Source organism: Pan paniscus, chromosome 5, assembly GCF_029289425.2.
Source record: "Pan paniscus chromosome 5, NHGRI_mPanPan1-v2.0_pri, whole genome shotgun sequence".
Lineage (NCBI taxonomy): Eukaryota > Metazoa > Chordata > Mammalia > Primates > Hominidae > Pan > Pan paniscus.
In genome coordinates, this window is record NC_073254.2 from 100656027 (window position 1) to 100679776 (window position 23750).

Here is a 23750-nt window from a genome sequence, read left to right on the forward strand (position 1 = left end):
TAAGTTCATTGAAAGTATTAGCCACAGAGATATATTAGCTTCCATGAATAGGCTAAAGTTAATCAAAGTTGAAATTACGTAGACAATTAAGATGTAGAATAATCTTTCAGAGATTACTGAGTCTTCTTATTACATAAAAATTTACTGTGTTGACTTTTGCTTAAATAAGTGAGTCCAATTCTCCATAAAATATAGTTTAATAATGCGGAAGCTTTTGTAGTGGTTGTATAAACGTGGTTGTTTTGGATTGGATTCACATGTGGTTAAGCTACATGTTTCTATGGTTTCACTGGATTTCAGGTTTTACTTTATGAAGTAATATTGGTAAATGGAGGGACAGATATAAGGTGATTAGCCTGCTAATCAGATGTAATGTTGGAAATTTTTTCTCCGCTTTTAAAGTTTTGTACAGATTGGACTCCTATACTTTAAATCAAACTACTTATAATCCAAATGATTTACAGAAAAACTCTGCAAGGTGAGGTCAGTATGTGCTTCAGGGCCAGGGCAAAAGACTTTACTCTGCCATTTATTTCCACTGTTTTGTTTGGCCTTGTCCAAAGAACCAGATGGATAAGCAGGACACATATGGTGTCTGAACTGGCTGGAGCTCCCAGCAGGCCTGAGCTGTAGACGCTGTGGCCTGCTGCTCTGCTTTTATGTTTGAGTTCAAAATTCTCCTACTCTTTTGTGCAGGGGTAGAGGCCCGGCCCATTGAAGCTCAGCAGGAAACAGCCACTCTGAAATCCAGAATGCTCATCTAGAAGGAAAAGACCTTCAGCAACAAAAGCCCTCTCGTCTATAATCTGCTTCTCTTTTCCTTTGTGCCCATGATTTCCTCTCTCAGGATCAAAGAGCTCTGTAGGGACACAACTCCTGACTCAACCCTTCGAGCAGTTTCTGTTTTGAATCCAGGTTTGGGTCTCTGGGTTGAATTTCTTTCTGGCTAGCCTTGTGACCACTCCTGGAGACAGATAGAGAAACTGCTACAAGGATTTGTAAAGACCAGAAAACAAAGGCCATCTTTCATGTTGACAATAGTAGTTCTGAGCCAGATGGGAGGTTGGGCCTAGGACCATTGTCTTGAGATTAGTGTTGAAAAAATCCTGGTCCTATCTAGGGCTGAGCCACCTCAGTGAGATGGTGTGGGTCAGGTCACTAATATAATTTGTTACCTTTTGCTTGTATTGTTTTTGAGGGTCATGATAACTTTCACATCTTACACAGTGGTCCTGCATTTAGGAGGCTGCAGTGGTTTTATAAGCTTATAATTGGCTATAAGCCAGACTTCAGAATCAGAAAGATTAGTGTTGACTCATGGTATCTATCATATGTTAGCAGAGGAAGCTTGAAAGTTATATAATCCCACTGAGCCTCAATTTTCTCATCTGACAAATGGATATAATAGTACCTATATAACTAGGTCAAATGAGATGTTATATTTTGTTGTGGTAAGACTATACACTACAGAGTCAGACTGCTTGGGATTGAATGCTGGCTGACCTTGGACATATGCTTCAGTCTTCTGTGCTCTGTGGACATAATAATAGGATAAAGTAAAATGGCTCCTATTAGGATTAAGAGACTACATATGTAGAACACTTACAACAATGTCAGGCATCTTGTAGTGCTTAAGAAAGGCTAGCAAATTATTATTGTGCAGGTGAAAATACTTTTTTCAGTAGCAGAGAAACCCTTTTGTGAGTATGTATTTATTACATACATGCATAACATTTATAGGTGTATTACATAGAAACTCTTTTTAATGCCCTAAACGATTGCATTATCTGGATAATTTCTCAGTCTTCTACTATAATGGAAAGTTATTTCAGATATATATGGCCACTTGGAAAGCCCGATCAGAGTGTCTGGTATTGTTCTTTTTTTCATTGTTATTAAAAACACTTACTTTGCATTTTATACAGGGCAACCTGAAGTCTGCATCATGACCTGACAGTTACCAGGGGCTTACACTGTGTTCATCTCAACAGCGTAGTTCTGGGGATGGTAGATCTACAGAAACACAGGCAGGAATTTGGAGGGAAGAAAGGGGCACAGAAGGAATGTATCTTAATCCTTTCTTAAAGAAAAGGCAGCAGAGCGTTCTGAGTTTCTGAAAACCTGTGCAAATGGGGCTTCTAAGACAAACACTGTACTGTGAGCGCTTGAGGTAGGATAGGAAAACGATGTTGATAAATAAGGGAGCATTTTCTTGAGGCAGAGGATGAAGAGGAAGACTTACTATTTTTAATCCTCTCAACTCCAGGACCCAATAATCAGAGGAGACCATGTCCAATCTTGAATCGTTTTCTTGTTCCAAAAGAGGTGCTAATACTCCTGGGACCAGACCCTGAAGCTATCATGCTATCATTCCTGAGTCCCTGTTTATGCCCCACAGCACCTTAGAAGGGCAGGGGAAGGTCAGAGGGTAGTGGCTTGTGTTCTGTGGAAGTAAAATATTTAGTTCACATTAAGCACTGATAAAAACCCAATGACTGGGACCACATATCAGACAGAACTGTTGAAAGAGGTCTCTGGTGAGGACCAAGATGGGGAGGTCCCAAACATCCTTACCTTGAGGTGCAACAGGTGTAGAAATTCTGAATGGGGGTGAGTATTAAAGTAATGGGAAACAGAACACTCTGAGACCTTAATTTTAATAGGATGGTTTTGAAAAGAGAAATCACATCAAACACTGGGTGCCAGTTACAACAAACGTCATTCCTTTATGCTCACCTGGTAGCATAAAAAATTGCCAAAGCATGTCCAGCTAATCAATAGGTCTTGCTAGGAGGTGTTAGTGTGCAGAGGAGAGGGCTGAGGGACTTGGTACAGCTGATTATCCAACATCATTCCTATGGAAACAGAAAGGGAAGAGTCCTGGCTTGCTGGCTTATTGTGCACTTGGCAGAGTAGAAGCAAAATCTCAGAAGTGACTGCACATTCTCTGCAACCAGCTTTGACCCAGGGAAAGAGGAGCCAGATTCTCACTCTGAGATGGTGTGGGGGCCAAACTTAACCCATTACACATGCATTAGTCGTGGTCATTCTGCAGCTGATGGGCAACTCATACCAGGAAGTGAAGGGAGTTGGTTAGGTTTTTCATCTTTTAAGCTTTTAATTTACATTTTAACCTCAAATCTATTATCAGTGCCTCAGATACAATTTAATCTTAAGTCTTTAAAGACCCCTTAAAACCAAAGTAGACTTTTTTTTAAAAGTGTCTTCACTTTCTGGTAGTCACTTTTCCCCCAGTCTCTAGTTTTATCCCAACTTAGAGTCCACAAACTTATCAGACCATCTATGTCTTGGACTTGGGCCTTTCTAGAGGGAATCCTAGTGCATGACTTCAGATGAGCTGTGCCAGTACACCCAATGCCTGAGACACTCTGAACAGAACAGTGTAGTAATTCATTTCCATCATGCCATAGTACTGGAGCAGTACCCCAGGGTGTGTCTACATTGGGCCAAGGATTCTTGGCCTTGCCATTCTCTAAGAGGATATTGAGCACAATCTTGTGTAATTGAGCAACCAAGTTAACATGGGGTCATTATGTGGTGTTTCAGAGCAAACTCTCACAGCAGGTACCTCGTGGATCAATCTTCTTTAGCACTACATGGCCATAGTCTGGAATAACTTCATCTTGGGTTGAGTGTGTTCCAGGTGTAGTCTCATAACTTCTCATCTGCCACATCTTTGCCAACTTCCTTCTGTAGTTAAGTTAGCCAGACAAGCACTTCCTGATTTGCTAGTACACGTAGAGGGCCTGTCAATCCATTCATAGCTGTTGCAAAGGACAGATAAGGGCTTGAAAGGGCACTGCCCAACTAGTTGCTGATATAGGCACTTACATTGCTGCCCTCGTGGTCACTGTGGATGGTTTGGTACAGATGCATGAGCTCAGTGAACTAAGCATCAGTATAGCCTAACATGTTGGTGAAATTGTGGGGCCAGTGCAGCTTGGAGTCAATGTCCCCAACATTTTTGCCCTTTTAGTAGAGATTTTGGTAGATCTTTGCTGCAACACAGGTAGCTTTGTGATCAGATCCACACAGTCTTCATAAATCAGCTCCCAGTACTTGATACCCTCTGCATATGCTCAGGCAGTATTACTTTCACTGTTGAGGGCTGTAAAGGCTGCACTGAGCTGAGACATGGGATGTATATTGGTGGGAAAGTTGTCCAGTATCATGACCACATGGGAGGGTAGAGCTGTCCTCTTTGCCCACTTTTTTGAAAGCCAAGATGCCTGTTTCCTCTGTTGGGATCTGTTCAGCCACCAGCAGCTGAAATAAACCCTCCAGCAGGGGTTCTTTCTTACCCTTAGGCTTGGGTGGCAGCTTTTGGCACTCAGGGACACTAAAGCCTCAGAAATGGATGCTTTCATTAGGATCAAGAACTGATGTTTCATATACCAATCCCTTCTTGCCTCTCAGGCCACCACACATCATGCCCACAGTGTTTTGGCCCACCACCCTCTTGCCACGTTGCTGTCTGGAGGTCTTAATTCTGGCCTGCTCCTTGGGTATGAGGTAAGCCGATATGTCTTCCAAATTCCTGGAGGAGGTACTGGCATGCCAGGCAGCAAGAACAAGACAAGATACGTCCTTTGTTCCCAAGAACTGGGTGACAGTAGTGAGTAAAGCCATGGTGGGCCAACTCTGGGCTCTGATGGGCAGAGAAGGAAGGAGAGAGCTGTGGCAGGAACAGGAGCCTATGTTGCTGCACCAGAGGCCATGCCAATGGGTAGACAAGGTTCTTGTTCTTTAAAATGAGGCTCATGCCTGTAATCCCAGCACTTTGGGAGGCCAAGGGGGGAGGGTGGATCACCTGAGGTCAGGAGTTCGAGACCAGTCTGGCCAACACAGTGAAACCCTATCTCTACTACACATACACAAAATTAGCCGGGCATAGTGGCAGCCATCTGTAATCCCAGCTACTCAGGAGGCTGAGGCAGGAGAATCGCTTGAACCCAGGAGGCAGAGGTTGCAGTGAGCCTCTCGTTCCACTGCATTCCAGCCTAGGTGACAGAGTGAGACTCTATCTCAATAAATACATAAATAAATAAATAAATGTGACTAAAGTTTGAGAAAAGTACAAATACACACAGGCACCTTATGATAGAAGTAGATGGAAATTAAGTTTGATGAATGCAGCAATTGAAGAAAGGCCATCACAAGTCAGGACTATTAGAAACCCTTGGCTGTAGGTGTGCCTGGAAATTGAAGGTCTGTTTGCCACACGACTGCAAATCATCTGCTATACAATTGGCAACTTACACTGACATTTTCTTCTCTGTTGCCATTGTGTTTGTCTATCCCAGGAGGAAGCCCCGTGTATTGTCCCTCCCAACTCTTTTTCTCCCCTTGACCCAGCCGTTCATTTCTAATTCTTTTCTGGATTACTCTGGCAGAGACACTAAGCACATTTACATAATGCATATTTTAAAAAGCACCAAAAGGAAGATCTGTTTACTCTTACAATAGACCCAATTCTACCATTTGGTTGTTCAGTCCACAGCAGGACATTTTCTGGTTAATATTCTGACAGATTAAACAAAAGGAACAGATTGCTGGCTTGTATTTTTACATGTATCTTACGAAATCTATTTGTTTGAAAAAATGAAAAAACAGAAATGCAAAAATGATTATGAAAACCAATACACTTCATATCTGTATGCTACCAAAGTTTCATTTCAGATAAAAAGGCTACATGTTGTTGAATTGATTAAAAATGATTTACTGAGAAAATATACATATGATGGCTTAATATTCCTTCCTAAGTTTAATTGGGTTTAGGTTATAAACAAATGCTAAAATGAACTGCAAATATTTTAAAGATAATTTGTATAAAAATATATTTAAGGAGTGTAAAACTCAAAAAGATTTCATTTAAAGTTTAGCTGACAGATGTTGCTTTATGTTTCAGTAAGCTAAAGTAAAAAGTGGTTGATATCACAGATATTTTATAGTTCATTTATCAAAATAAATTCATAAAAAGTTTTACCTTGTTCTCATAGAACTGAAATGCTTTAGTTTTTTGTAGGAGTATGTAAATTCTTTCAAATCTAATTGTAGCATCAAAATTAAAGTATGATGAAGACCTGCAGAACTTCAAGACTTCTTTCAAAACAAAAAGCATATTTAAAATTGTTCTGAGTTTTTCAGTTCATTTGGCCTGGGCAGCTTCCTGCATGTCTTGTCATAACTCCCATGTTAAATTTAGTCATATATTCAGAAAATGGAGAAAAGTACTCACCACTGGCAGGTGAAAACAGGAAATAAAAATATTGACTTGGGATGTTCCCACGGCCATTAATGAAAGGATTGTAGTTCCTAAGGCCACCATGAATAGGAAAGTGGGCATAATTACCTCATTGGGCACCCACTTTATTCCAATTCATGGTGCCTATAATTTCTGGTTATGTGAGTAACATGGCAAAATAGATTGTATTGTAGTGAATTTTTTTAAGTGTCTCTTAAAGATCTTCTGTTTTTAGAATCACAAAGAATCTTCACTCTTCCATTTCCTCTCTTTTGGAAACACCTGGGATTTTTTGGAAATGCCTAGTCTTTCATTCTGATGCTTTAGTTCTAAACAAAATGAGCACACACCTAATCACCGATGGTACTGTTTATCTGGAAGACCACGCTGTTTCGGATCTCATAGGACCCTGAACTAGAATTGCTATAAAAATGGATATATTTATATATTTGCTGTTGTTGTTGTTGTTGTTGTTGTTGTTGTTTTGTTGTTGTTCAGGTTCTGATTAGAACACTAAGATAAATTATTTGGAAAAAATTTCTTCAAGAGAAAGGTATTCGTCTAGGAATCATCTATCAGAGAGTTACCATGTATGAAGCACTGTGTGCTAAAAGAGAGAAAAATAGTGTTTACATGTTATCTTGGAAAGTTAAATTGATGGAATTTACTGAGAGGTGACGACTTTTGCTTTTAGAAAGATACAAAGGCAATTCGCCATTTACGTAGCAGTTTTCAAGGCTTATGGCAGTCTGCATCAGGCACTTACACTGAATGCACTTTGATTATGGTATAAATCATTCAAACTGTGTCCATTTTGTTTGAAAGTATTGTTTATTGAATACATTGCCTACAGATGATATCAGGGAAATAACTTTTGTTATAAACCATAACTGATGGATTAGATGGTAAGGCTTAGTTCCAGAGGAGGGGGTTCCAAGATGGAGTTTCAATTAACGCAAGAGGGTAAGACTTGGAAGTTCTTGTGAGCGAGGCATCTTAGGGGAACTATAAAATCCACCCCTACTCTGGCTCCACTCCTACCAGATAAAGAGATGCTTGGAACATGAGATCCTGGAGGATTTGTCTCTTTCCTAGGGCCTGAAAAAATGAGTATGAATACTGCCTGACTACATTGTAAGGCACCACTGTGCCTGAGCACGTTATAAGGCACCAATATATTTGGCTCTCAAAAGGGAAAATAGTTTATTTATAAGCCAGTTGTCCCTGAAGAGTTCTCCCCATTGTGATAAGGGGATGCTAGAAAGTGGGTTGGGCTAGTGGCTGCAGAACAGGTGGACACAGTGTCTGCCTGTGTTACCCCTAGTGGAGGGATGGTCCTGCCTGAGGTCAACCACCAACTTAACACCAGACACCTCCACCCACTTCTCATAACTAGACACCCCAGGGGAGGGAAAAGTCCAATTCAGAACTAACTGAGTTTATGCCTCACTTGACCGAAAAACTTTGAAGTGGCTGAGAAAAAAAAAATACGTGGAATTGACTTAATTAAGTTTCTGCCATCCAGCAACTAAGCTCAATTATAAAGACAAATATTATTTTACATATCTGATTTTTCTCAGCTAAAAATATTGTGCTGACAAAGATTGCTGTAATTTCAGTAAATGTGCTCTATTTCCTATGTGGATGTATAGAATGATTTTGGAGCATTTATTTGATACTAGCATCAGCTTCATAGACAGGATTGTAAACTATTTTATAAAGTCCCTTTAATGGATTAATAAGGAGAAATTAATTACCATATGTTGATATGCTCAGAAATGTTTACGTAACCTATTAGTTGATTGGAAATTTTAAAATAATTATGTTTCAAGTAAGAAATCACCAATAGCAGAAGTTCAACAATATCAATTACAAAAACCTTCAGGATTTTGCCTGTCAATTTCTAGAAATGCTCATTTAAGGGAGCAGATTCTATTCTGTGAATGCATTTAGAGTGTTTGGAGCTGATTGTATGACATCCTAACTTTTTTCATAATTGTAAGACCATTGAGAGAACCATTGAATTACATTTTTGAATTAAATACTTTTTTTTTTTTTGCGTTTCTTACTTTTTAAAGCAGTTGAACTTAATCTTTTATTGCTCTAAAAGTATGGCTCAAGTAATTTGTAAGGATTTCCCTTACGGATGTATTTTTTTACATACCTGGTAATCAACCATTTCTCCAAGGGTTTTGGAGACATCAACGTTCTGAGTATGGCTAAGACTTGGGTGGTTTTACCCAATCACAGAACTCCCTGTGTTCACTATAATGCATATCATAGATCTAGGTTTATGTCTAGACAAATTCTTTACTCTGAGACCTCAGTGATTGAGAAGGTTGTTTTGGATTTATGTAGCCTAAAGTAACTAATGATTGTGCTGCATAATTTTTATTAGGAATCTGTTACATGTCCACTCATTATCTTTCTTACCTTTATCTCTTTTTATCTGAGTTGATTTTCAGATACATTCTTTCTTGGCAGGTATTATATTATGCTCATTGCTGAAATTCCTAAAGATTACTTCCTATTGCTTTTCAATTATCATTAATAAATTTGCATGCAATGTTATAGGAAACCTAGGATGGGTGGTGTTTTTAACAGGTTGTAACCTAAGCCTGAAAAGGCTTGTTGTGGAAAGTTTTAAGAAAAGCTTATGTATTTTTGACATATAATAAACTGCAAACATTTAAAGTGTACAATTTGATATGCTTTGCAATAGATACATACCTGTGAACCCATCACTATGATGAAGATAATGAACATATTCATTATGTCCCAAAGTTTCCTGTGCCATGGTAATACCTCCTTCCTGCCTTTCCCTGTCCCTCTTTTCATCCCCACGCAACCACTGATCTGTTTTCTGTGACTATAGATTACATTTTCTAGAGTTTAATATAAATGGGATTGTACTGTATGTACTGAAGTTTTCATCTTAATTCTTTCATTGAACATAAATATTTTGAGATTTGTTACATGTATTGATAGTTCATTTCTTTTAATTGCTTTTTCCCCATTGTATGGCTATATGACAATGTGTTTATCCACTCATCTGTTGGTGGTTATTGGAATTATTTCCATTTTGTGGCTTTCACTAATAAAGCTGCTATTAAGTCATCATATGGACATATGCTTTTATTTTCCTTTGTAAATACCTAAAAGTGGAATGGCTGGATCTTATAGTAGGTGTAGGTTACACTTCTTAAGAAATGGCCAAACTGTTTTCTAAAGTGGTTGTGGCATTTTACATTCTATAAGCAGTGCGTGAGGGTTGTAATTACTCCATATTGTTGACAATCGCTCACTTGGTATGGTAAGTCTTTTTAGTTTTAGCTATGTAGTGGTATCTCATTGCACTTTTAATTTATACTTCCTTAATGTTAAATGACATTGAAACACTTTTCCTGTGCTTCTTTGACATGCAGATATCTTCTTTTATAAAGTATTTGTTGAACTATTTTGCCTATTTTAAAATTTTTACATATATAACTCAGAGATTCCAAGCCCATTCATACATTTGGTTATTCATTAGAAATACTCACAGGACTCAGAAGCAGCCGTAATCCTGATTATATTTTTTTATTGATCAGCAATGGAAAAAGATACGTCAGGTAGTCTGGAGGAATCCCTGCACAGACTTCCAACATTTTCTCTCTCAAGAGGGATCACACAGAAATGCTCCTCCTCCACCAGTGAAATGCCCCAATGTATGCGCAGTGTTTTGGCCCAGGAAACCTTGTTTGAGACTCAGAGTCCAGAGTTTTTATTTGGGGCTAGTTATATAACTACCCTTTGCTGGTGTGGCCAGCCACATGTAGCAAATTTCCAGAAGGGAAACAAGTATTCACCATCAACCACATTTTCTTATACAATCAGTGTAGGCAAGCTGGTACAACAACACTACAGTAACTCATGTAGACAAAACAGGCTTATTAACATAGAGAATATTCTGAAAGCCAAGTCCTCAGATGCCAGCCAAAGGCCAATTCTGCAAGCAGACCCATCTAAAGATAGTAACCCCCAAAATGCTACGTTATCTCTCTCTCTCTCTCTACACACACAAACACGATTTTATTTTCACCAAAATAATCTTATTATTGTGGGATATCAAGAAGAAGTGAGAATATGGTAAACCAGAAAAAGTCATTATGTTGGAAAAAGTAAATAACATAAGATACAGGGATGCACAACATCTGGGAATGTGGTATTTGCCTTGGTGCCATAGCTGCTGGGATTTGAGTCAGATGTAATTTATAATAATTTGGTAAGGAATCCAGTTTCACCCAAAGATAGAACTTGCTTGATCTGATTGGAAAGTGAGGCTTTATAAAAAGTGAGGATGAGGTTTATAAAAAGATAAAACTTTCTTCCGGATTGTTCTTCAGCATGACCTGAAGCCCAGGGGACGTATTGGAGGCGAGTTAAGGAATGAATTCAGTGGAGGGGGGTTACCACTCTGGTAGCACCTCAATCCCAGAAAAGAAATCTTTGGGATGAACATGGCATGCTCCCTCTGGGAGGCTAGATGGGTGCCTTTGGGGACATGAATCTTTCTACATCAAGCAGTGTTGCCCTCTTGAGCTTATTTTGATTAGTGCTTATTAAACTGCTTGTCTTAAATTCTATGTCCCACCCTCTTTACCCATGAAAGCTTCTTGTCATATAATAAACAATGACCTCCCCAACATTCTGGTGGTAAAAAGTACTTCCCATGAGGCTGTTTTTCTTTTTCCAGAATGTTCCTCAGTGCAAGCCAATGGGGTATGAAGGAGAATGAGGATGTGTGTAAATTAATAATTCAATCCAGGTGGGCAATGTTCTACTGGTCTATCTTAATCCAAGGACAGGTTTTAGAGTATGTGGTGGAACTGACTACTGGAATCCTTCAGGCAACATTGTATAACTGTTGCTTTTCTTAATTTGTTTTTTGATAGCCATGTAAAGCCTTTCCACTAGGTTCAAGATTAGGCTTCCTGAAAAGTACTTGAAGAATAGGTATCAGATATGTTCTTGTTAATAGGTGAGAGGCACTGGCTTTGAATTTATATTATTATGTGAAAATGAAGGCAGTCGAGAAAGACAGTTGTCTAGTCAGGGTCACCCCTCCTTAGTGAGAGGATGTGAAGTTACATTAAAGGTAAAGTTACAGTAAAGGTAGTTAGTTAAGAATGGATAAAGGGACTAATTGAAATTTGTCTTTGATGAAAATAGTAGATATTTAGTTTATGGGCTGTCACCTGTAGTTTGATTATGCTGCTAAATTTTTTTAGGTCAAGTTATCAAACGTAAATTTTCTAATTTTACCTTCATGAGAGATATGGATTTTGTTATCTGTATCTTTTGGAATTGTGTTAAAAATCAAACAAACAATTCCTATAAAGCTTCTCACCCCTGATGCCAAACATTGGTTGAGGTAACCTTATTTATTGAATGCTAACTTTATTAAATGAATATAATTTCTATCAGTGCCATAATTATTATTGTGCTAATTGTGAGTTATTGATATGCTTAGTGCCTAAGGAGCAGAAAGCCATGTAAAGATATTTAAAAGCTTTCAGGTCTTCTACTAATACAACACTAATCATAGCCCTGAAATATTTTGATATTACATTCCAGATATGGAGAGAGTCTCCATACATCTATTTAGCATGTTGCCATTTCAAATATTACTTTCATCTTTTTAATGGAGACAAAGATGACTCATCGGATTCATTTACTTTCATTAAACTACTTCATGCTTCTTGAGATCAACTGTGGCAAAAGTGGAGGAAAACAATTTTCAAAGACAAAGAGTTGATGTTAGCAGTGAGCAGCAACATCAATACCATGTCTATATTGGCACAGAGTGAAGTAAGGATCTGGTAATCAAAGGATTAATTTGTTCTGAGTAAATAGTCGTTTCTGATGATAATGTTGATGATGATGGTAGTGGTGGTGGTTGTGGTGAAGATACTAACCCAAACTACCACTTTTTGAGTACTTACCAGGTGTCAGGCAATGTTCTCAGCACCATTCTTGCATTAATTCATTTAGTTATCAAATAACTCTAAGAAGTAAGTCTTATTTTTACCCTCATTTTTACAGACAAGTAGATTGAAGAACAGACAGGTTAAGTAAATTGTTCGAAGTCACACACTAGTAGTGGTAGAGGCAGGATTCATCCCTAGGCAGTTTAGTCCTGATACTGTACTCTAAATCGCTATTTTTCAAATATGCAAAAGTGGCAATGTTATGTAATCTAATGTTCTAAATGATAATCTAATGTTATAAACTCTCTAACCATCTCTAACCACCTCACATGATTGTCTTCAGAGACAAAAAGGATTGGTGAATGGGAAGCACTTTTAAAACTTGGAATATAATAAATAACACAAGGATGAATTATTTAACCAAAACCTTTTATTAAAAAAGTTTTTATCATTTTTAAAACCATGGTGAGCTTGCTTGACTTTACACACAGGTGTTTAAATCCAGGGCTAAAGACATTACTGTTTACTTTCTCTGGGAAGCCTAATGCATGAGTCAAAAAGAGGAGAGCCTATAGGGAATGTTTAAAGATGTTGGATAGGCTGTTTTGCTTCAAAATCCTTCATAACACATCTCTTCTGGTTCTGGGAACTCCTCCAATTGAGGCAGAATGGTACAGAGAAGAACTAGTGCACACAAGATCAGGGCTGGTATGGCTAGTACAGCAGGCCAGTGAGGTGCAGAGGGCAGAGGATGGGCCTGGCTTCAGTTTCTGGTACTTTTAAGGCCCTTTCCACATTTAACAATCCTTTGGGTGATGGTCATGCCTGTTAAAATGCACAACCTCATAGGATCGACCTAATCAGTAATACCTAGTGAGAATTAATTAATTAGATTATTTTCAGGTAAACATACTAGGGAAGGGCTTGCATTAGGGTTAATGGTAGTTGGAGGTGGGTAGAGGGAAAAGCGAATGGCTACAGGAGGAAGTCCTGTGGAGCTGGTAGCATCAAGAGGGTGCTCTAGATCCTTGAGAGGGTCCTACAGATTCTCAACAAGTGGCCCGTAGTGGAAAATAACGAGAACCGAGTGAGATAAGGAAGGCACAATCGGAGCTTTTCGTTTCATGTCATTGCTTGTGTCTGTTTTTTATCATAGTTCCACTTCCCCTACTGCCCCTTTGTACCCTGCAGCCTTTCCCCTACCTCAGGAGAGATCTAAGGATTCCTTGACATGCCCACTCCCCACTCCCATTAATTAATTTCCTCATCCTCTGCACATACTAATGTTGAACTCTATTCCCTATCACCTGTTTTTTGATTTGACTTTCAAAATACACAAGCTATGGGAAGGAACTGAAAGGTGGAAAGAAAAGTAAATCTGAGATTACTGATTTTTTAAACCTAATTGTTTACTTCTTCCTGTTGTGTGAAAAACTGCCTTCTATGACTCTCTGCAGATAAAGTTCAGGAGTTGAAGCCTTATGTTTTGCATAGGAAATCATAAACTCACAGTTTTAGAGCTAAGTTTGACTGTAGTTCAGATCTTTTTCTTAAAGGGACAATTTAATGCATCCCCAAATATTTGAGACTTTCACAAGATATGGCAGGTCTTCTGATTGCCAGTACCATGAAATTTCCATTCCACTACATCAAAATACTGAGTACTCACCTGTGTGTGTACCAACCCCCCCAGTATATCCACACACACATGCACACTCTTATTGGTTCTAAGACCAGTTCCTGTGCCTGAGCCGTCAGTGATGGAAACAGCTTTGCTACTATTTTCCCTTACACTGTTATTAGGCGTATGATTTGCACGTGGTATAGAGAGGTGGTTACCATGTTGAGTACATCCAGTTTGTCTACATATCTAAGTACTGGTCTAAAGTGATTTATTACTATTTTCATGATGTCAAGATTCCTAAGTGGCACCAGATGAAATTTCAAACTGGGACATGGTTACCCTGGTTATATTCCATTTTATGTTTTGAGACTGCAAAGAGAGATGGATTTGTGTTTGTGTTTTGTAAGCATTATAATTAAAATCTCCTTAAGGACAGGGATTTTGTCTGTGTTATTCACCAGTGTGTCAGCACCCAGAACACTGTTAATAACTGTTGACTGAAAAACATTAGCCTTATCATATGTACTGATCTTTGCAGTAGAGTCAAGCCCTGGAAATATTGTGCCCTTTTTCTGGTCTTGTCAACTCATTTCCCTCACCCCAACCTCCAATTTATTTTCTACTATAACATTACTGAAATTGACCAGATATAATTCAGTGAATATTATTTCCATTGATTATTTAGCAAAATCTATATAAAGCTGTTTTTAAATACCCAGTAAGTTCTGGGTGGAAAACAAAATTAATATTGGCACTGAATGCTTTAAATAATATCTGGACTTGAATGGAGAATGTATAGTGTACATTATCTCTGCTAATGTCTCAGCATATGCCAATTTTGTGAATTTGCTTGGCAGATCAGTATATGATTTTTCCCAGAAAGCTCTACTTCCATTTTATAGTTTGGCTAATCAAAGAACAAAAAGATTTTTCATTTATTTTTGGCTTTTTAAGCTTTAAAAATGAAGGTGGACATAGGAAGTCAGACTTACCCATATCCCTTTATGAGGATAGTGAAAAAAGTTATCAATCAGCTAAACATGAGTTTAATAACAGAAATTATGGAAAATATTGCTGTCCTGAACAGTGGAAACTGACAAAATAATTGTGTTTACTTGGAGATAAAAGGGAACCTACTTCCAGTTGTTCTTTTAGAAATAAAATAACCAGTGATTCTGTAATACTTTACCAGATTTGAGCAAATATTCCCTAATATATGTCCTCTTGTTTTCAACTAATTTAGACCTGAAGTGAGCATACTTCTGGTCTCAGTCTGATTTTATTTTAAAGGTTAGAAATATCCTGAAATTTTGAAGCAATGATTAATGTATACCTTGTCATATATTGGACATCCAATTATTCAATAAGATTTCAACATATTACAAGTCTGAATACAAATGTCATAATTTTAAATTTGGTTCATCAGTATTGTATATTTATTGAAGGAAAGGCAAATTGACTTTTTACTTTTGTATTTTTTTCTTTTAAAAAATAGTTTTGTGAGATTTAATTTATATGCCATATAATTCACCCTTTTTAAATTTATTTTTATTATTATACTTTAAGTTTTAGGGTACATGTGCACATTGTGCAGGTTAGTTACATATGTATACATGTGCCATGCTGGTGCGCTGCACCCACTATCTCGTCATCTAGCATTAGGTATATCTTCCAATGCTATCCCTCCCCCGTCCCTCCACCCCACAACAGTCCCCAGAGTGTGATATTCCCCTTCCTGTGTCCATGTGATCTCATTGTTCAATTCCCACCTATGAGTGAGAATATGTGGTGTTTGGTTTTTTGTTCTTGCGATAGTTTACTGAGAATGATGATTTCCAATTTCATCCATGTCCCTACAAAGGACATGAACTCATCAGTTTTTATGGCTGCATAGTATTCCATGGTGTGTATGTGCCACATTTTCTTAATCCAGTCTATCATTTTTGGACATTTGGGTTGGTTCCAAGTCTTTGCTATCGTGAATAATGCTGCAATAAACATACGTGTGCATGTGTCTTTATAGCAGCATGATTTATAGTCCTTTGGGTATATACCCAGTAATGGGATGGCTGGGTCAAATGGTATTTCCAGTTCTAGATCCCTGAGGAATTGCCACACTGACTTCCACAATGGTTGAACTAGTTTACAGTCCCACCAACAGTGTAAAAGTGTTCCTATTTCTCCACATCCTCTCCAGCACCTGTTGTTTCCTGACTTTTTAATGATTGCCATTCTAACTGGTGTGAGATGGTATCTCATTGTGGTTTTCATTTGCATTTCTCTGATGGCCAGTGATGATGAGCATTTTTTCATGTGTTTTTTGGCTGCATAAATGTCTTCTTTTGAGAAGTGTCTGTTCATGTCCTTCACCCACTTTTTGATGGGGTTGTTTGTTTTTTTCTTGTAAATTTGTTTGAGTTCATTGTAGATTCCGGATATTAGCCCTTTGTCAGATGAGTAGGTTGTGAAAATTTTCTCCCATTTTTTAGGTTGCCTGTTCACTCTGATGGTAGTTTCTTTTGCTGTGCAGAAGCTCTTTAGTTTAATTAGATCCCATTTGTCAATGTTGGATTTTGTTGCCATTGCTTTTGGTGTTTTAGATATGAAGTCCTTGCCCATGCCTATGTCCTGAATGGTAATGCCTAGGTTTTCTTCTAGGGTTTTTATGGTTTTAGGTCTAACGTTTAAGTCTTCAATCCATCTTGAATTGTTTTTTGTATAAGGTGTAAGGAAGGGATCCAGTTTCAGCTTTCTACATATGGCTAGCCAGTTTTCCCAGTACCACTTATTAAATAGGGAATCCTTTCCCCGTTGCTTATTTTTCTCAGGTTTGTCAAAGATCAGATAGCTGTAGATACGTGGCATTATTTCTGAGGGCTCTGTTCTGTTCCATTGATCTATGTCTCTGTTTTGGTACCAGTACCATGCTGTTTTGGTTACTGTAGCCTTGTAGTATAGTTTGAAGTCAGATAGCGTGATGCCTCCAGCTTTGTTCTTTTGGCTTAGGATTGACTTGGCGATGCGGGCTCTTTTTTGGTTCCATATGAACTTTAAAGTAGTTTTTTCCAATTCTGTGAAGAAAGTCGTTGGTAGCTTGATGGGGATGGCATTGAATCTGTAAATTGCCTTGGGCAGTATGGCCATTTTCACGATATTGATTCTTCCTACCCATGAGCATGGAAAGTTCTTCCATTTGTTTGTATCCTCTTTTATTTCATTGAGCAGTGGTTTAGTAGTTCTCCTTGAAGAGGTCCTTCACATCCCTTGTAAGTTGGATTCCTAGGTATTTTATTCTCTTTGAAGCAATTGTGAATGGGAGTTTACTCATGATTTGGCTCTCTGTTTGTCTGTTGTTGGTGTATAAGAATGCTTGTGATTTTTGTACATTGATTTTGTATCCTGAGACTTTGCTGAAGTTGCTTATCAGCTTAAGGAGATTTTGGGCTGAGACAAGGGGTTTTCTAGATATACAATCATGTCATCTGCAAACAGGGACAATTTGACTTCCTCTTTTCCTAATTGAATACCCTTTATTTCCTTCTCCTGCCTAATTGCCCTGGCCAGAACTTCCAACACTATGTTGAATAGGAGTGGTGAGAGAGGGCATCCCTGTCTTGTGCCAGTTTTCAAAGGGAATGCTTCCAGTTTTTGCCCATTCAGTATGATATTGGCTGTGGGTTTGTCATAGATAGCTCTTATTATTTTGAAATACGTCCCATCAATACCTAATTTATTGAGAGTTTTTAGCATGAAGGGTTGTTGAATTTTGTCAAAGGCCTTTTCTGCGTCTATTGAGATAATCATGTGGTTTTTGTCTTTGACTCTGTTTATATGCTGGATTACATTTATTGATTTGCGTATATTGAACCAGCCTTGCATCCCAAGGATGAAGCCCACTTGATCATGGTGGATAAGCTTTTTGATGTGCTGCTGGATTCGTTTTGCCGCTATTTTATTGAGGATTTTTGCATCAATGTTCATCAAGGATATTGGTCTAAAATTCTCTTTTTTTGTTGTGTCTCTGCCCGGCTTTGGTATCAGAATGATGCTGGCCTCATAAAATGAGTTAGGGAGGATTCCCTCTTTTTCTATTGATTGGAATAGTTTCAGAAGGAATGGTACCAGTTCCTCCTTGTACCTCTGGTAAAATTTGGCTGTGAATCCATCTGGTCCTGGACTCTTTTTAGTTGGTAAGCTATTGATTATTGCCACAACTTCAGATCCTGTTATTGGTCTATTCAGAGATTCAACTTCTTCCTGGTTTAGTCTTGGGAGAGTGTATGTGTCAAGGAATTTATCCATTTCTTCTAGATTTTCTAGTTTATTTGTGTAGAGGTGTTTGTAGTATTCTCTGATGGTAGTTTGTATTTCTGTGGGATCAGTGGTGATATCCCCTTTATCATTTTTTATTGTGTCTATTTGATTCTTCTCTTTTTTTCTTTATTAGTCTTGCTAGCGGTCTATCAATTTTGTTGATCCTTTCAAAAAACCAGCTCCTGGATTCATTAATTTTTTGAAGGGTTTTTTGTGTCTCTATTTCCTTCAGTTCTGCTCTGATTTTAGTTATTTCTTGCCTTCTGCTAGCTTTTGAATGTGTTTGCTCTTGCTTTTCTAGTTCTTTTAATTGTGATGTTAGGGTGTCAATTTTGGATCTTTCCTGCTTTCTCTTGTGGGCATTTAGTGCTATAAATTTCCCTCTACACACTGCTTTGAATGTGTCCCAGAGATTCTGGTATGTTGTGTCTTTGTTCTCGTTGGTTTCAAAGAACATCTTTATTTCTGCCTTCATTTCATTATGTACCCAGTAGTCATTCAGGAGCAGGTTGTTCAGTTTCCATGTAGTTGAGCGGTTTTGAGTGAGATTCTTAATCCTGAGTTCTAGTTTGATTGCACTGTGGTCTGAGAGATAGTTTGTTGTAATCTCTGTTCTTTTACATTTCCTGAGGAGAGCTTTACTTCCAAGTATGTGTTCAATTTTGGAATAGGTGTGGTGTGGTGCTGAAAAAAATGTATATTCTGTTGATTTGGGGTGGAGAGTTCTGTAGATGTCTATTAGGTCTGGTTGGTGCAGAGCTGAGTTCAATTCCTGGGTATCTTTGTTGACTTTCTGTCTTGTTGATCTGTCTAACATTTACAGTGGGGTGTTAAAGTCTCCCATTATTAATGTGTGGGAGCCTAAGTCTCTTTGTAGGTCACTCAGGACTTGCTTTATGAATCTTGGTGCTCCTGTATTGGGTGCATATATATTTAGGATAGTTAGCTCTTCTTGTTGAATCGATCCCTTTACCATTATGTAATGGCCTTCTTTGTCTCTTTTGATCTTTGTTGGTTTAAAGTCTGTTTTATCAGAGACTAGGATTGCAACCCTTGCCTTTTTTTTGTTTTCCATTTGCTTGGTAGATCTTCCTCCATCCTTTTATTTTGAGCCTATGTGTGTCTCTGCACGTGAGATGTGTTTCCTGAATACAGCACGTTGATGGGTCTTGACTCTTTATCCAATTTGCCAGTCTGTGTCTTTTAATTGGAGCATTTAGTCCATTTACATTTAAAGTTAATATTGTTATGTGTGAATTTGATCCTGTCATTATGATGTTAGCTGGTTATTTTGCTCGTTAGTTGATGCAGTTTCTTCCTAGTCTCAATGGTCTTTACATTTTGGCATGATTTTGCAGCGGCTGGTACCGGTTGTTCCTTTCCATATTTAGCACTTCCTTCAGGAGCTCTTTTAGGGCATGCCTGGTGGTGACAAAATCGGTCAGCATTTGCTTGTCTGTAAAGTGTTTTATTTCTCCTTCACTTATGAAGCTTAGTTTGGCTGGATATGAAATTCTGGGTTGAAAATTCTTTTCTTTAAGAATGTTGAATATTGGCCCCCACTCTCTTCTGGCTTGTAGTGTTTCTGCCGAGAGATCCACTCTTAGTATGATGGGCTTCCCTTTGAGGGTAACCCGACCATTCTCTCTGGCTGCCCTTAACATTTTTTCCTTCATTTCAACTTTGGTGAATCTGACAATTATGTGTCTTGGAGTTGCTCTTCTCGAGGAGTATCTTTGTGGCGTTCTCTGTATTTCCTGAATCTGAACGTTGGCCTGCCTTGCTAGATTGGGGAAGTTCTCCTGGATAATATCCTGCAGCATGTTTTCCAACTTGGTTCCATTCTCCCCATCACTTTCAGGTACGCCAATCAGACGTAGATTTGGTCTTTTCACATAGTCCCATATTTCTTGGAGGCTTTGCTCATTTCTTTTTATTCTTTTTTCTCTAAACTTCCCTTCTCGATTCATTTCATTCATTTCATCTTCCATTGCTGATACCCTTCCTTCCAGTTGATCGCATCAGCTCCTGAGGCTTCTGCATTCTTCACGTAGTTCTCAAGCGTTGGTTTTCAGCTCCATCAGCCCCTTTAAGCATTTCTCTGTATTGGTTATTCTAGTTATACATTCTTCTAAATTTTTTTAAAAGTTTTCAACTTCTTTGCCTTTGGTTTGAATGTCCTCACGTAGCTCAGAGTAATTTGATCGTCTGAAGCCTTCTTCTCTCAGCTCGTCAAAGTCATTCTCCATCCAGCTTTGTTCCGTTAATGATGAGGAACTGTGTTCCTTTGGAGGAGGAGAGGCGCTCTGCTTTTTAGAGTTTCCAGTTTTTCTGTTCTGTTTTTTCCCCATCTTTGTGGTTTTATCTACTTATGGTCTTTGATGATGGTGATGTACAGATGGGTTTTTGGTGTGGATGTCCTTTCTGTTTGTTAGTTTTCCTTCTAACAGAGAGGACCCTCAGCTGCAGGTCTGTTGGAGTACCCTGCCGTGTGAGGTGTCAGTGTGCCCCTGCTGGGGGGTGCCTCCCAGTTAGGCTGCTCGGGGGTCAGGGCTCAGGGACCCACTTGAGGAGGCAGTCTGCCTGTTCTCAGATCTCCAGCTGCGTGCTGGGAGAACCACTGCTCTCTTCAAAGCTGTCAGACAGGGACATTTAAGTCTGCAGAAGTTACTGCTGTCTTTTTGTTTGTCTGTTCCCTGCCCCCAGAGGTGGAGCCTACAGAGGCAGGCAGGCCTCCTTGAGCTGTGGTGGGCTCCACCCAGTTCGAGCTTCCCCGCTGCTTTGTTTACCTAATCAATCCTGGGCAATGGCGGGCGCCCCTCCCCCAGCCTCGCTGCCGCCTTGCAGTTTGATCTCAGACTGCTGTGCTAGCAATCAGCGAGACTCCGTGGGCGTAGGACCCTCCGAGCCAGGTGCGGGACATAATCTCGTGGTTCACCGTTTTTTAAGCCCGTCGGAAAAGCGCAGTATTCAGGTGGGAGTGACCCGATTTTCCAGGTGCCGTCCGTCACCCCTTTCTTTGACTGGGAAAGGGAACTCCCTGACCCCTTGCACTTTCCAAGTGAGGCAATGCCTCGCCCTGCTTCGGCTCGCACACGGTGCGCACACCCACTGACCTGCACCCACTGTCTGGCACTCCCTAGTGAGATGCACCCGGTACCTCAGATGGAAATGCAGAAGTCACCTGTCTTCTGCGTCACTCACGCTGGGAGCTGTAGACCCGGAGCTGTTCCTATTTGGCCATCTTGGCTCCTCCCCAATTCACCCTTTTAAAGTGTATAATTTAATGGCTTTTAGTATATTCTCAGAGTTGCACATTCATCATCACAATTTTAGAAGATTTTCATTACTCCAAAAGGAACTTCATGCCCCCACACCTCTTAACTGTCATCTCCTTTAGGTCAAATCCTGACCCTAGGCAACTGCTATCTATTTTCTGTCTCTATAGACTTGCCTGTTCTGAACATTTCATATAAATGGGATCATACAATATGGTCATTTGTAACTGGCCACTTTCCTTTAGCATAATGTGTCCAAGGTTCATCCATGTGATAGCATGTATCAGTACTTCATTTCATTTTATTGCCCAATAATATTCCATGGCATGAATATACCACATTTTTTTTTTTACCTATCCATCAGTTGATGGACATTTGAGTTTTTTACACTTTTTGGTTATTATAAATAATGCTGTTATGAATATTTATGCACCATTTTTTGGTGTATGCTTCCATTTCTCTTGGGTTTAAGTACCCAGGAATGGAATATACCTAGAAATGGAATGGCATGGTAACTGAATATTTAACCATCTAAGGAACTTACAGATTGTTCTCCAAAGTGGCTGTACCATTTTACATTCTCACCAGCAATCTATGAGGGTTTCAATTTCTCCATATTCTCATCAACACTTGTTAGTCTCTGTCTTTTTTTAATTATAGCCATTCTAATGGGGATAAACTGCTATCTTGTCATGGTTTTTGTTTGCATTTCCCTGATGGCTAATGATGTTGAACAGTTTTCAAGTGCATATTGGCCATTTTAATATCTTATTTGGAGAAATGTCTAAAATATTATAATTTTAATTCTATATTCATGATGCATCCCCATCAACTTCCATTTTAGGAAATAAGTTTGAGCTGGTGACTTGAGAATTAAGGAAAAATCCAGTTACAAAAAGCTACATGTTATGTAATTTCATTGATATAAAATGTTTGGAATAGCAAATCCATGGAGACAGAGATTATTGGTTACTTAGGGCTTTGGAAGGAGAGGAATGGAGAATTACCACTAATGCTTGAAAGGTTTCCTTTTGGAGTGATGAAAATGTTCTAAAATTAAATTGTGGTAATGGTTATACAACTCTGTAGATATACTAAAAATGATTTCATTGCATACTTTAAATAGGTGAATTTTATTATATATAAATTATATCTCAATACAGCTGTTTCAAAAAGCCAGAGTAAAAAGAAACAAAAACAAAAACAAGAAGTAGGCAGCTAGTTCTTTTGGGTATCTATCTGTTGAACTCACAATATTATACTTTCTTCTTGATAGTTTGCATAGCTCCTAAGTGATGCTTAGTTAGGATAGAGAACAAATAATATGACATGCACATTTGTTAACCTCTTTATTCCAAAACCAGGTGTCATCTAGTTCTATAGCAGAGTATTTATCTTTTCTTTCTATTTCAGAGTAATAATTCAGATAAAGTTAACATTTCCAATAAAAATTTGGGTTTTTCATTTTCGATGTATTCTATTTTAAGCTAATAATAATGAAAACTTCAAAGTATAGTAAATTAATGCCTTCCTCATTTGGCACTTTTTCAAATAACTTTTACTGAGAGGCTGCCATATGACAAACATTGTGCTAGACAATTTTACATGTTGTTTTATTAACTCCACTTTATAGTTGAAAAGACTGGGGTTTCTGTGTTTATTTCATTTAATAGCATAATTAGAATAGCATACTTTTGACTGTGCTATGATAGGCAGAGCAATACTGCATTAATATCATTTCCCTTGGAATATCTTCAGAATATAATAGTTATAGGCATTCTGGTTCAAAGGAGAGTAGAAGATAAGAAGGGAAAAAAGTTGCTGGTTCTAAGCAATTATGAAATCCAGCCAAGCATATTTCCATAAGTAATGCTTAGATTCCTTTATTAGAAAAATAATCTGGGCCAGGCGCAGTGGTTCATGCCCATAATCCCAGCACTTTCAGAGGCTGAGGTGGGTGGATTACCTGAGGTCAGGAGTTCGAGACCAGCCTGACCAACATGGTGAACCCCTGTCTGTACTAAAAATACAAAAAAATTTAGCTGGGTGTGGTGGCAGGTGCCTGTAATCCCAGCTACTTGGAGCTACTTGGGAGGCTGAGGCAAGAGAATTGCTTGAACCTGTGAGGCGGAGGTCGTGGTGAGGTGAGCTGAAATTGTGCCACTGCACTCCAGCCTGGGTAACAGAGCGAGACTCTGTCTAAAAAAAGAAAAAGAGAAAAGAAAAATAATCTGCCTTCTTGTTAAAGTATTAGATAAAACAAAATCCACATGGATTCCGAAAGTGACTAAATAGCCAAA

The 23750-nt window shown here is 38.6% G+C and overlaps 1 pseudogene; it reads right to left on the bottom strand.

The window, feature by feature from the left end:
• Window positions 1-3682: 3682 nt before the first annotated feature.
• On the bottom strand, window positions 3683-4452 carry LOC134730544 (citrate synthase, mitochondrial-like; annotated as a pseudogene).
• Between the last annotated feature and the right edge of the window lie 19298 nt (window positions 4453-23750).